Source organism: Meleagris gallopavo, chromosome 10, assembly GCF_000146605.3.
Source record: "Meleagris gallopavo isolate NT-WF06-2002-E0010 breed Aviagen turkey brand Nicholas breeding stock chromosome 10, Turkey_5.1, whole genome shotgun sequence".
Taxonomy (NCBI): domain Eukaryota; kingdom Metazoa; phylum Chordata; class Aves; order Galliformes; family Phasianidae; genus Meleagris; species Meleagris gallopavo.
The window spans coordinates 14,721,348-14,735,690 of NC_015020.2; the positions used below are offsets into that span (position 1 = coordinate 14,721,348).

At 36.3% G+C, this 14,343-nt stretch overlaps 1 long non-coding RNA gene across 2 annotated transcripts in view; it reads left to right on the top strand.

Annotated features, from left to right (window-relative positions):
* Positions 1 to 12,537, top strand: part of LOC116216987 — a 175,692-nt gene extending 163,155 nt beyond the window's left edge. The window contains exon 4 of one of the 2 annotated variants that reach the window (XR_004160791.1): positions 12,331 to 12,537. This is a non-coding gene — a long non-coding RNA (uncharacterized LOC116216987). The remainder of the gene's footprint in view (positions 1 to 12,330) is intronic. The other variant, XR_004160792.1, reaches the window with a different exon arrangement.
* Positions 12,538 to 14,343: the final 1,806 nt, after the last annotated feature.

Genomic DNA, 14,343 nt, shown 5'->3' on the forward strand with positions numbered 1-14,343 from the left:
AGAGATTTTCCCAAATGTTCATGTGTTTGTGCTATCCACATATGCAGTGTGTAATTGATAGGCTTGATTTACAGGAGATGTCTGTTTTCCTATCTTTTGGATGAAATTTTGAACTTAATTGAATTGAATTAAATCAGTAGATGTCTATTTGTCTGATTTGTGGCCCCAGAGATGAAAGAGGCAGACTGACTCCCCATAGGCTGCTCATCTGGCTCAGGGCCATCTTCTGAAAAAGAGGCAACACTCTCATCTCTAGCATTTGCTGCACAACTTGGGATGAACATGGGACACCACAGAGACTTCAGAACAGCTGAAAGATGGAGCTGTCTTCTCTTTATTTGAAGTTCTGCCATAGACTTTCATTTGTATGACACCGGGCTGTTGCCTAAATTCCTCAATAATAGGGAAGACGTGCTTTTTGTAAGCACGTGCACGTGCTTTTTATAAGGCTATTGTATTTTTGATTATAAATACTCAATTAGTTGTTAGCTTACAGTAAAAGAATTAACAGGAGAAATATTTAAATCTGATGATTTGTGAAGTGTAAATTCATAGTGCATCTAAATTCTGTCTTAAGTAGATATAATGAATACACTAATTACATTCTTTATGTGCACTGCATTAACACAGATAGAAGAATTTATTTCAACACAATACATTTTTGCAAGTGTTCGATCAACTGAGAATTCCTTTTTTAGAATATGTTAAGGCGGCAACATCATAAAATAGCATCAGGCAAAGCGTGGGAGAGAGAGAAACAGTGAGTGAGACTAAGGGCATGTGAAGAACAGTCACTATCCAGCAACAGCAGCAAAACAGTTTCAATTTTCTGGATTATTAATTCAAATTCACACGCACATGCCAGTTAAAATTAAAGGCCTTTTTTTACAGCTCTAGTTTAAATTAAAGATTATATTCTGCTCCACAAGTCTGCATTAAATAGCTTATTTTGCGCACCAAGCTCTCATTTTAAAGCTAATAAAGAAAAGACATAGCATGTACGTGCAAGCTCAAGACAGGAAGGGTCTAAATTACTACACCTGTTTCACTTGGGAGCTACTTTATTAGTGTTACAAAACTTGGCTTTCAATTTGGCAGTCAGAAGCACATTTAGAACAAGCATTTCTTTGTTTTGACAGAAAGGCTGTGGTAAATGAATGACGTTTGAGCGAGGTGTGAAATGTGAAGGTACAAAATTAACTAGTAAGATAATTACTGTTCTAATTCTGCATAAACAAGCATTTTGAAAATCATTAATAGTTCAGGGAAATAATGTTAGTGATTAAATAAGGTGGTTTGCATCACTGAGCACAACTAAGCTGCTTTAATTACATTTGAAAGCAAGGGAAAGCAGCTAATTAAAATTAGCACAGGGTTCCTGAATGACCAGCACTGCATTGTTGCCTTAACCTGTTTAATTGCTTGTTTATTAATATGTCTTTATTTTCCCCTCTTCTGCATTTAACAAAATTATTTAAAAAGTTAAAATGTGTAAAGACAATCTCACTATGTATACTTACCAGATATGAAATGCACATATAGCCCAGGGAATTACAAGGCAAGCTAACATCATTCAAAAGCCATAACTTTTTTTCATATTAATAATGTTTTCTTCCTGAGTCACATTCATATGTCAATCACGTCCATGGGCAAGAAAAATGGTCTTTGGCACAATTGCCGAATTGCAGCATTTTGTAGCTGTTTTATTTTTAAAATCTCTTGAATACTAAATTGTTAGCTAAAATATAGGCAATAAATCTAAGACTAATCAATAATAAATTATGGAAAGCGTGAGCAAAAATGCCATCTAAACTAAAAGAAAGTTTTATTCCGCCTCAGCCATTTTAAGCAAAAAATTGCACTAAATTGACCATCTGCAGTAGGTAGCTCTGTTCTGAGGAAACATAAGACAGTATTCCGTAGTTGCTGGCATATTCATCCTTCAGTTAAGGAATACCAATTATATATGAATGCATTAGGCAGCTGACTTTTTTTTCCTGGTCCTTCATGATTATGTATATTTTTAAGATAAGTTTCACTTTCTTATTACAAAACTGTAAGAAGTAATTGGGAAGGGTGTCAATCTATACACTTTACAGTATAATACATCTAAAAATAGAATTAAAAAAATATATATATTTAGGTATAATCAAAGCAGGCATGATGTTTTAGTATTTGATTTAGTATTTATGCTTCACCTCTGATGTGAAAGGCTCAGATGCATAATAATTTACATACATATACATTTTAAACAGTAAAAATCATTAAAAATATGAAATTTTATATAGAAAGGTATCAGATTCCAAAGAGATCATGGGAATTTTGTTTATGCAATTGATAAGCAATTAAAACAAGAAGTTAATTTTAACTTCATGAATAGAATCATAGAATGGCTTGCATCGGAATGGAGCATTAAAGATCACCTATTCCCAACCCCCTGCTCTGAGAACACCCAAGTTCTCTGCAGGGCTGCTCTCTGTAAGTTCTACTCCCAGTCTGTATCATGCCTTGGGCTGCCCTGACCAAGATGCAGCACCTTTCTCTTCTGATTGTTGAACCTGAATCCCTCTTCAAGCTTGTTCACATCCCTTTGAGTAGCGCCTGTAATTCTGTTATGTAAAAAACATGTAAAAAAAAACACTGGCCATATGCTGACCACGTGCCACTCATATGCCATCCATATTCAACAGGCATTATGTACACTATTTTGTAGGTGCTTGTTTTTATGAACAACGAGATCAGGATCCTGCTGTGTGTTATAGGATGGTAAAGAAAGACCCAAGCCACAGTTTTTAATGGGAATTGTCTCCTTCATGTCTACGCAGTGTCAGATCAGCATTTTCAATCACTGTGTATAACAGAAATAACCTTGATGCTTGTGTAGAGAAAATATTTTAAGTGGGTAGATTTTCAGTATTCAGAAACATGCAAAGGCAGAGGAAGATGTCTGGTATAACTTACATAAACAGTCTAAGTCCTCGAGTAATTTAAAAATGTCTTCCTAACATTTTAAAAGCAAACAACTAAACAAAAAACTGGAGAAAAGTGAAAAAAGAGTGTTAAAAAAATCCCTATCAATTTAAACAAACGTCGTAATTAGGTCTTACAAAGAATTTTTAACAGCATCTCATTGCCATAACAACCATCTTGCATCATCTAAGAGATACATGACAACTTCTAGTAATCAATGTGGAGTATAATTAATGGTGGCATTTCTTCGTGTTCTAGCAATGGGATAAATGAAAGCTTGATATTATTTTTCAATTGCAAAGTTCCTTGGCCTTTTATTAGATCATGGTCATTACAATTATGACTAAAACCTTTCATTAACCCTTATTTAAGTATTTTGATATCTCTATAATGTATTTCCTCAAGTTGATATATACAAAAAATCTGCTATATGAAGGACAGACTATCAAGCATTCTTCCCATAAGTGATTTAAGTTATTTCTATTCCCATTTTTATTCTTGTATGGCTCTGATAAATACGGTACATTTAACTTGCAATAATTTAAGATGTAGCAGTCCCCAAAATACCCACTCTGCCCCCGCTCCAGTGCTGGGAAACAGCCCCTCTCAGCTGCCATATTCCATAGCCTGTAATATTTTTAGGCTAATAAGGAGTGTAGGCATTCATAGCAGGAGCATATTATGCTACATCTCTGTTGTGGGGAGGTAACTTCACACGGATGATAGCAGCAACATCCTAAGCCTGCCTAAATCCACCGGATCCTTAATGTAGTTTACCCATCTTCACCCAAAACATGATTTACGCATCTGCTGCTAGTGGGAATGCGTTTTCTCTCCCTTGACACATCATGCTATATTATCTTACTTTTCAGAGCATTTTTATTATGTATAAATGATACAGATAAAATATATATTTTTAAATGGATGGTGAATCAAATTGAGGAAGATCTTTTTTAAAATTTCATGTGTTGTTTTGCTGGCTTCAGTTTAACTTGAAGAAGTTCTCTGCTTGATCTACCCCAAGGCTCTGCCAAGGAGTTCGGGGCATAGAGTAGTGAGACATTAAGTGACTGCTTCTTCCAGTACAGGCTTGTCCATTTAAATTATATTTGAAATCAAGGCCTTTGACTATTTGCAGTTGTGACATTGCAGGGAAGTCAATCTCACTGGTTGTTGCACAACCAGGCAGTCTGGCTTCCAGTCACTGCTTCTGGGTTTCTGCCAGTTCTCCTGCCCTGGCGCAGGAAAGCCTTCTGACAATTCAGCATTCAGGGGCTCACTACGACTCAACATGGCAGTGCCTGTGATTGCAGGCTGTACCTATGGTAACATGAGTCCAGAACCAGTCTGTGGGGCCGTGACAAAAAATATGAGTAATGTATTTTGTGATAGTGCACAAAGAAAAAAAATAATTTCCTTCCTTTTTATTCATTGATACTTCAGCTGACTTGCAGTTTCCTTTGGGGTATTTCTGTTATTAAAATACATAAAAGCGCAAAAATGTTTTAATTGCTTAACCCTGAAATACCCTGGAGTTGTCGTTTGAAGTGCTCTCAACCTTGTTATGTAGAGATAGTCTCACTCACACAACCAAGGCACAAAGGGAACAGTGACTTGAACTGAGTTTTCTACATACAGATCTAATGCTGTTACAGATCTTTTGTCTTTCTTCCTCTGCAAGCTTAAGCTTTTTTGTTCTTTTATCCTCAGCAAGGACTTCAGAGTATACTGCAGCAAAAAGTGGGTGTTTGTAGGATAACTTACTCCTATGATGTATACTAGATCTATAAAAATTTAGCAATTGAATTTTCTTGATATGTAGGCAGGTCAAATCCTAAAACGTGATGAAACCTTGGGGGAGGTTAAACTACTCAGATGTTTGCCTACAACTTGACAGAGTCAAAGAAATAAATACTTGAAGCAAGATGATGTATTAACAGACTGTGATGTAGAGTCAGACTAGCTTTTGGCTTTCGGTGAGATAGGAGTTCTTTCAGCATGCACTGGAAACTTGTACATCACAGCATGTCTGCTAGGTATGTGTAGAAGTAGAATTGAGATTTACAGGGGAGTAAGGAGTTGATTTTACATTTATAATGCTATTTTAAAATATCAGATTGGAGAAAATATATAAATAAGTCCTATATTTATAAACAATTAGGCATCTTAATTTGTATGACATCTAAGATGCTCTGCCATTATTAAGGATTAATGAAGAGCATGATCATCTTGTAGAACATCCCAACAGGGCAATCACAACAACTTTTTAGCAGAGAGTGTTAGCAGTGAGTATGATCTGATTAACTGTGGCATTTCACTATGTTATGGCAGTTGTGTTAAAAGGAATGTGTTGAGGGAGTTTAATTGTTAAAGCTGCCATTTCTCTTGTCCCTTTGCTTCGGATTGGTCACTGCAGTCGTGACTGAAACCTTTCATTAACCTTTCTCAATTTAATTCAATCTTTTGAGCTAATAGTATTAGAACATGAGTTCTACAAAATGTGTGTGCCATTTTACACAGCAAAGTGCCTCCCCTCCCTGCTCTCTATAGCTGGGGAAAAAGGTGCAATAGATGGCTTAAAAGCATGTTTTAATGGCATGTATTTGAGCACACTGGAAAGGCAGGCTTGTGAAGTAAGACGGTCCTGTATTGCTTTTTATTTTTTGCCTTTTAGAGCACAAATAAGTATAGACAAGCTGAGTTAGTTTTGTGGTAACAGAAGGTGTATAATTAGTGAGGCACTGTGTCAGAAATATTAAGGCTAGGTGAGAAATGATACAAAAATTACTCTGAATGTACAAAATCACAGAGGAGCAGAAAACTAGTGCTGATGTGATGAGCAACTGTATCATCTTAACAGAAACAAATAATTCAAAGTACCTAAGGAAGGCAGGCTGTCTGTAGCTGCCTACTACCTGCTTGGAGGCAGGTGTGGCTATGAGCTGCAGCTACCAGCTAGGAGGTAAAATTAACACAGTCCTAAATACTGTTGGAAGCTTGACAGATTTTATGGTAAATGGAGCTCAAATAAACCAACAGCTACGTGTGTCTACTGGCCCTAAGTGGTTAAATGGTTGTAGAGTTATTCATCCTATAAGGGCCTTATTGCTTCTTATGGAGAAAAACTTTCAAGATGTCATGAAGCAAAGTGTGAGCTTTAATAATCTAGCACTGGCCAACTGCTGGCACTATTCTTAAGACCTAGCCAAATTCTCAATTTATATAATTTGTTGCATTTAACAGTTTTGGCATGTGTTGTTACTACTGTAGATTTGTAATATCATAAGCAGAGGTCAAGGAAACCTTTCATGTTCCTTTCTGTAGGCTTGCAATATACAACTTCTATTCACCTCGGAATGTCACTTGGGAAGGAAGAATCTTAACAAGGCAAAATGTTTAGTCCCAATCATTGTTATATATTAATTTTACTGTATAAAAATATCATGAATTTCTGTAGACTCAAGCAGCAGTAATACATGGTATATTCTGAAACAATGCACATCTATTTTTGAAATAAGTATAAATATCCAGCTACTTCCAATCTAGAGGCAAAAAATAAAAAATAAAAAAGTGCGTAAACAATAGCTAAATACAAATCAGTTTAACTAAGTGGAAGTGGTGGTCATACATGTAAGACAAGAATCTGAATCTCTTGTAAATGATATCAATTAATATAAAGCATATAGGTAATGTGTGATGTGTGTGCAAATGCTGAGGTTAAAGCATAAACTCTTTTAACAACCAAATGCCCTATAGCATGACATCCATTATTGCAAAGAGCAGCTTGCATTCCAGGTGGAGCAAGTGAATATGAATCTATTCCCTAATTTGGCAGCCAAGGCAAACATACACAGGTCTTCCTGAGGCTGAGACCTAATGATGACCAAAAAAAAAAAATCTCGTGTTCTGACTCATGATCCTAATTCGTTCCCATTGTACCTTGAGCAAAATAAGATGAGGGCGAAAACAAGTCATATCCTCATTTCAAGGAGGACTTGTGAAACTGTTTGTCATACATAGGCAGAAAAAGTTAATGACTTGCCATTTTCACAGCTTAAGGTTGTTTAGATCTCATCATCTGAACAGACAGGTTTCCTAAAAATGAAATGGAAAGACTGTAATGAAGCAAACCTGAATGTATTTCGAGACTTATAAACATAGATTTCTCTCATATGATTTGATAGGGGGAAATGGAAGAATTCTGATTGACTTTATTGGGTCAGGATTTTATTCACAGAGAAAACAATTCCAAAAAAAGCATTGTGTAAACTGCTACAACTGTAACAACTGTGACCCACTGCTGCCATAACTCCTTTACCAAATTTGGGTGCACAAGGTAAGAAGTTAAATGTAGACATCCGATAAAATCAGACAATTGTGACTGAATTTGGAAAGCTGAGTCAAAAACTGTGCATTCTGAACAAATCAAAGATAAAATGAAGGTGGTTCCTAGAATACCAAGCAGAAGGAAAGAGAAGCCGCTTTATTCATGCATTGTAAATCAATCAAAATGAACGAGTTTATCTTCTAGAAGGCAGAAGGTTCTCTAATACAATACGTATAATTGACTAGAGAAGAATTAGTGCTCTAGCATCAGTAGAAATACTTTGAAGAGAATGAAAAATGAGAGAAGAATCATCACAGTAGGATAAATGGTAGGCTTGAGTGGGGAAAACAATGTGAAATCCTGACTTTTTTTGGTGAGTTCTCACTTAATTGAGTGAATACACAATAACACAGAAGCAACAACCAGACGTATGCTGATTTGCTTACCAGAGCTTAGTAAGTATTTTCCATATTAAAATTTGAATTACTTTTTTTTGTGTTCTAAATGTTAATGGTATGTCTCTGTGTGGCGTTTCTTAATCGGTATTTTCTTTCAGTCTACTGCCTAGCATTTGTACATACTCCTGCACATTTTGAAGTTGTTGGTAGAGCTTCTAAACTAGTTAGCAATTATTAGTGATGATCCCTTAGAGCTGTGATGAGTCATTTTAATTAGGATTTTATACATCAAATAATGCCACTTACAATGGTCAATTTATGTTGATATTTGTCTACCAGTAAATGTATTTCATCTATTAGTCCATTTGAGAAACCAATGAATTTTTTTAACATTCAATCATATCAATCCTTCTAGATAATCTGCTTGTTTCTCTACTAGTAACACAAATAAATAAGCTTTTTTTTTTTCTGTAAAGACATAATGGCAAGAGTTGGACATGTCTGTTCTGAAATCACCTGGCTTTGGGGCTTTAAGTAGGACCTTTAACATTGTTATTTGTGTTTAATTTTACATAGCATTGAAATGTTACCTTGCCCTGAGCTGTAGAAGAACTGCTGTTCTTCCCAGTAGCTGCCTTTTCGCACCCTGTCCTTGACTTCGTAATCCTGAAATGCCAAGCTTGGAAATCTGCTTCTGGCAGAACAAGATCACTTCATCTTTGAGGTCATGTTCCAGGCTTTTGTTCAATCACCAGTTCTGTTTGGATTCATCTCCAGCGTGTCTACTTGAATATTCAAAAAATCATCAGCTAGACTAATTTGTTTTTTTTAAAGTCGTGCAAAAGACTGATTTGCTTTGACAGGTGGATCAGAAACAGAATTGGAGCTATTTTATCTGGACCTAATTAAACAACCTTCATTACTGGCAGGTATGTGTTTGTGATGACTAGAAATTAGCTTGATTGGAATTAAAACTCCAAATATAAGGCATTGAAATTGCTTGTTTTTTAAAAATAAATGGTTTAAAAATACATTGTGAAGTATATATTTAAATGTAGTAACTGCGTGTCTAAATTTTAAGTATCTCATCATGCCAAATTCAGTTTTGTATTTTATGTTAATGGCACTTATCATAGGCATTCATGAGGATATTGCCAACATTTATAAAATGGCTCCACTTGTTCAGAACTATGAGACTTTAATAAAACAGCAGCAGCAGACCTTTTTTTTACTCTTGCAAGTACAGGATTTCTGCATTATTTTGTGTGGTGTATTTAAGAGTGAGTTTCAGTCATCTAAATAAGGCCAACATGAGGCAGATGTAGTGCTTATGACCTGAGAGGGGGCTTTCAAGTAATGCCTATGTGTTGGTTCTCTTTTACCTTCACAGAGCCCAATTATTTCCAGCTGGTATGATAAACTCTGTGCATGTCTGTAGAATTAAGGAAACTTTTTTTTCCCCTGTCCACTGACAGTCTAGCCTATGAAACAGACAGGTTTGAATGGCATGCTGAAGTTATTAAATGCTGTGATAAGCTCTGTCTATCCTAATTGCCTTCTTCTGTGGTGAAATCATTTGTAACTTTTCAGTAGTCTTCCAACGACTCTAACTGTTCACCCATTCCAAATATATTGTGTGAGGTTTTGAAAAGCTACCATAAAAAATAAATATATACAGATAGTTTGATTACATACTTTTCTATGCCTGCTCTGATTATGTAGAGTTTAGGATAAAGCATCTTAGAAGAGATTTTTCAGAGCAATTATAGCATTGCTCTGAGTGAGTGCTAAACTATGCTCAGCTGGTTCAACAGTTTTTGGTATGGATATGATGTGGCTGTGAAGAGGAGAGCATCATGCCTGAGGAGGTGAACTAGCTAAAAAATAACCACAGCTTTCTTTCACATAAAAATAATAGTGGAGTAATGTTATCCATCTCAGTTTCATGAACCTAAAATGCTGCAGTGTTAAAAGTCCAAATCATGTTTCAAAGAATTGGATTTTATATCTTTCCACGTAGGGAACAGGTGTGGAAAAAACCTCTATTAGAAAGGTGGCTACCTATGGGCAGGAAATAGGAGGTTATATTTTGGTTATTGTCAATGCTAATTTAAGAAGACTATTTTACCTTTCAGTTTCTAGTGGTGGCAGACAAATAAGGACTATGTTTTTCTGGTTATACTCTTTAAACTATGTTGTGTGAGGGGATGCAGTAACATGCCAGTTACATTATCGGGAGATGTAATTTGCCCTTTTGAAGGACAGAAGTACAAATTTGCAAATCCTTAGGTCCCGTTTAGCTAAGGAGAGGCATTAAACATGAACAGAAAATCAAAGACTAACTCTATGAATCCATAGGGCAATTCAGCTGGATTAAAATTAGGCCCATTTTACCAGTTTGGGATTTAATTGTTACCAATTTAACAAAGAACGTGCTTAAACTTTGATTTTCCAAAATGTCTCTAATTAAAAATCCCAGGATGAGAGTACATAATAATGTAACAAATTGCATTTTAAATCAAACATGAAAGTAACATAGCAATAAACATTGTCCTGATTTCTCAGTCGATGACAAGGATATCAGAATAGGCCCTAAAGAGGTGAAAATTATTTCTTTCTCAAGAAAAGCTTTTTACTTGTCTTAGATTAGTGTACATATGAATCAAGCTAAAGCAGTCAGTTAGGCCCTGCTACTACATTGTTTTCTCTGTATAACTTCCTGTGTTTGAAACTAGGACAAAATTTCTTCATAAGGCTACGTGTATAAGAGAGAGCCATGTATAAGTTGCAAAACTTTTCCCCTCAGAGGACTCTTAGAATGAGGAAGCTCAGCAATGGGCACTAGTGGCAGTCATCTGTGGATGAAATATGTTTCTGTGAGTGAATTGGAAATACCAAGGCTAATGCACTAATACAGAAGCAAAATGAGAGTGGGTAAAATGGTTCTGCAGTTTGCTGATCTAGGCAGGAGCCTTGGATCTTGGTTTTGTGTCTGTTGCTGGATGATCTAGGGAAGATGCACCATGTGGTTCTATTTCCTATCAATATAAATGGGAATGACACCTGACAGCTTTTTTTTTTTTACTGTGTTTGGAGTTCCATGTGTATGTGCTAAATATTACTATTATTTTCACATGCTGTTACCTATTCTGCCAAATGTGGAATGAACGTTTTTCACTATTTACTGGAAATGTAAAGATTGCTTACACATCCTTGCTGGGATATGAAAAAGATATTTCACATATTTTGTTAGACAGATTTACATGCCTTGACCTTGTGCAACCAAAAGTATCTATTTTCAAAATTCCTATGCGTTGACTGCATTCTGCTACACAGTGGTCAGTGCCTGTGAGCCTTATTCAATAAGGCTCTGTACTAGTCAAAGGAAATGTACTTAGAAAGGGAAGAGAAACAGAAAAAGAGTATATGTATCATTAGTTTTTATCCCTCAGATAGTTCTCCCATATGCATTTGGCTAACTGTACCAGGCTATGATCAATGCATAGACCATGAAAACAGATGAAACCAACTGAAAAAGCAACCTTGTGCCCCTTTAAGAAAAAGTGAAAACTTTTCCAATTCATTTAGTGCTTCATAAATTAGCCTAGGGACAGCTTTAAATTATACTCTTATTATGCATACAGGATTCTACTCATCTAATAATTTTGCTATTCAATAAAAAAAAAAAAAGTTTTGAATAGCAACCAAATATGCCATAAAAATACGCTATCCACATTCTGCAAAGACTGGAAATGTAAATGAATGTAGTGAAAATGTCCCCAATATGATTTCTCTCTTGTTGACTTTCCAATTTAATTTTTCATGGGAAAAAAGATGTACTGGGAAATAGAATGCATGATCTACAAGTAGGAGTTTAGGGAAGTCATTATATACCCATTAGTTATGTGCATTTATTAAATCTGTCTGGTAAAATTAAGGGAGTTAAAATTTTATGTATTTATTTCTATCTAGTGTAACAAGTGTATTTCATATGCCAGTCAGAATTTAAGGTAAATGAATTAACTGACCATATTAGAGAACAGAATCCTTGAACTGGAAGGGATATATCCACTGCAGAAACTCTCCTGAGATTCTGTAGTTATGGTCCCCGGGTGAGTTTGGGATACTATCCATTTCACTTAAAGATCGGAGACCTTTTTATGACTGTTTTTCAAAAACTATAAAAAATAAATATAAACAACTGCTTCCTCAGCATTTTCGTTCAAGCCCTTGGAAATCCTTCAGGCTGCCTTGGAAAGGGGCACTGAATCTGCCTGCTGTATTAGTGTTTGGCCAGTTGCACAGCCTTAGGAGCCTTTACTGGGCTATAAGACCAGTTATTCATCCCTTAAGGCCTGTGGTGGTAAGCATATTTATTTACTTAGATACTATCTTAATCAGAGCAAAGCCAGAAGAGCTCCTTTAGACTGCATATCTTGGCCTGAGTCTATCCAGTTAAGGGCCCTAGGGTTTTTAATAAGTACCCCAAACTCTCTTATAATTAACCACTTCTCCCAGTTTAGACTTACTGAGATTCTTGGGAGTTGCCAGGATTTTCATCTTAAATTTTTACTGCTTAAAAAAGGGATACAAACAGTATCAGTAATAGATGTTTATTTTATCTCTTTCCCATAGGAAAGAGGACTGAGGACTTCTGCTAATACTGCCCCTTGCTTTCTGTGTGGCTGCTTTCTGTTACAGTAGCATCCAAATGTGATTAATAAGGACAGCAAAAAGGAAAGCAATGGGTGAGTGAATGTTTGCTTGTCATTGACCACCTGGTTCACTTTGGCATGGCAGAATTTAAACTCAGTAGGATTAGAACTAAATTTTTTTTTTAGGAAGATCTTGAGTGTACATGCTTCAGTATTGCTTGGACATCTGTCTGAAGATTTGGTCAAGGAGTGAATGACTCAGAGTCTGGACAGAAAGAATCAGCAAGGTTACATGTGGCACAAGTTCTACCACATGCTGCCACTTTTCTTGCTTCTCCTTTCAGGCTAGAAAGGATACCTTAATGAAAGTGGCCACAGTGATGGAGGCTAATGTTGTAACAGCATGGAACTGTTGCTAAAGCTGGAAACATTCCCCAGATGTTTTGCATGTTCCAGCTGGAATAAAACATTTATAACCTTTCTGGCATGTGTTATCAGCAGCAACAGGGCTCTGGTGCAAGAAACTAAAGATTCCAGTGGAAACTGGCAAACTCATCTGTCTGAGCCTCCTGTAAATCAGCTAGTTGCAGTAAAGTGCTCTTGCTGACTGCCCTTAATGGGCAACAGTTACATTCCTACAAGAATGTAGCAAAGAACAAAGACCAAACCATTCTATAAAAGAATCTTTGAAAGATCAAGATTTTGAAAGAATCTCAATTTTAATGGTGACAGTCAGAGCAATAAGACAGAGTTTATAGGAATAGTAGGTTACAATTCTGCTCCATTTCTGTAAGTGATAGTCCCAGTGCATTAATTTTTTGTTGTTGTTGTTTTTAAGCTCTCTGGAAAAGAAGATGGGAAATGATAGACAAATGTTTGTTGCTACCCTCAACCTTGTACACCTTTCCCTTCACTTTTGTGTCTTTCAAGTTGATTGACTAAATCAGAAAATTTCTGAGGAAAGTGTAAACCCTGGCTTGTTTGTATTTCACTTGTAAAAGTTTTCCCAATCATTTCCATCCAATTTTCTTCAGCTTCAGTGTACTTCTGGGTATCACTACCTTTGCTTGGGTTGGCCAGTCTGGTAATGTAGCTGATAGAGTTGCTCTTGTTATGTGGAATATGACTTGCTGTTGTTTTAGTTACCTTTGTGACACCACGTGTTCTAAAGTTAGGGCCTCGCTCTACCAGTGATCTCAAGTGTTTTCCTACTGGCGATCCTGCTTTGATGTTACTCTTTGAGGTCCTGAATGCCTTCTGTGTGGGAATGGTTTGAAAGATGTGGGAGAAACTCTGTGAAATAAGGAATGCTTGAGTTTTTTAGGGGTTGTTCTGGCTGTGAGCCCTTAGACATCCCCCCCTTTTTTTTTTTGTCCAAAGAACGTTTAAGCAGTGTTAACAAAGTAGAACAGCCTCAGTGAGAAATACTGAGAAAGACTTCCTCTGATGTTGTTATATTTCCTAGGAAAAGGGAGACCTAAACTCAGTCATTGCTCCAAATAAGACCAGGGAGTTTTTCTAGAACATTGCAACAGTGGCCAGATTTACTAGGCTGAGCAGCAACAACATGGTGCTTTCTGTTTGGGGTTGTAAGTTCTTTATGGACAACTACCCGAGGAACTCTGTTGAGATGATGGATAGGTGTCTGATATTTGAGAGCTGTGAGGTCTAAGTTGTGATGGTTGGAAAATCTGCCTGTGTAGACATAACATTACTAAACTAACAAGTAACCTCTTTCCCTTTATTTTCTGCAGTTATAGCACAGAATTCTCTTTTCTGAAACATATTCAATTGAAATGGTGGTGCTAAATGATGAACAAGTCCACCTCCACCACCTCTGCTGCATGTAGTTAATGTGCATCCCAATACCTTACTAGGAGTTTACCGGTAATTGGTAGATGGGTAATCTACCTATTAATTTTTTCATTTCTAGCCAGTCTCCAGTTAATAATCAATAGTCCTCTTTTTTTTCTGAGGTAATGGCCTTGACATC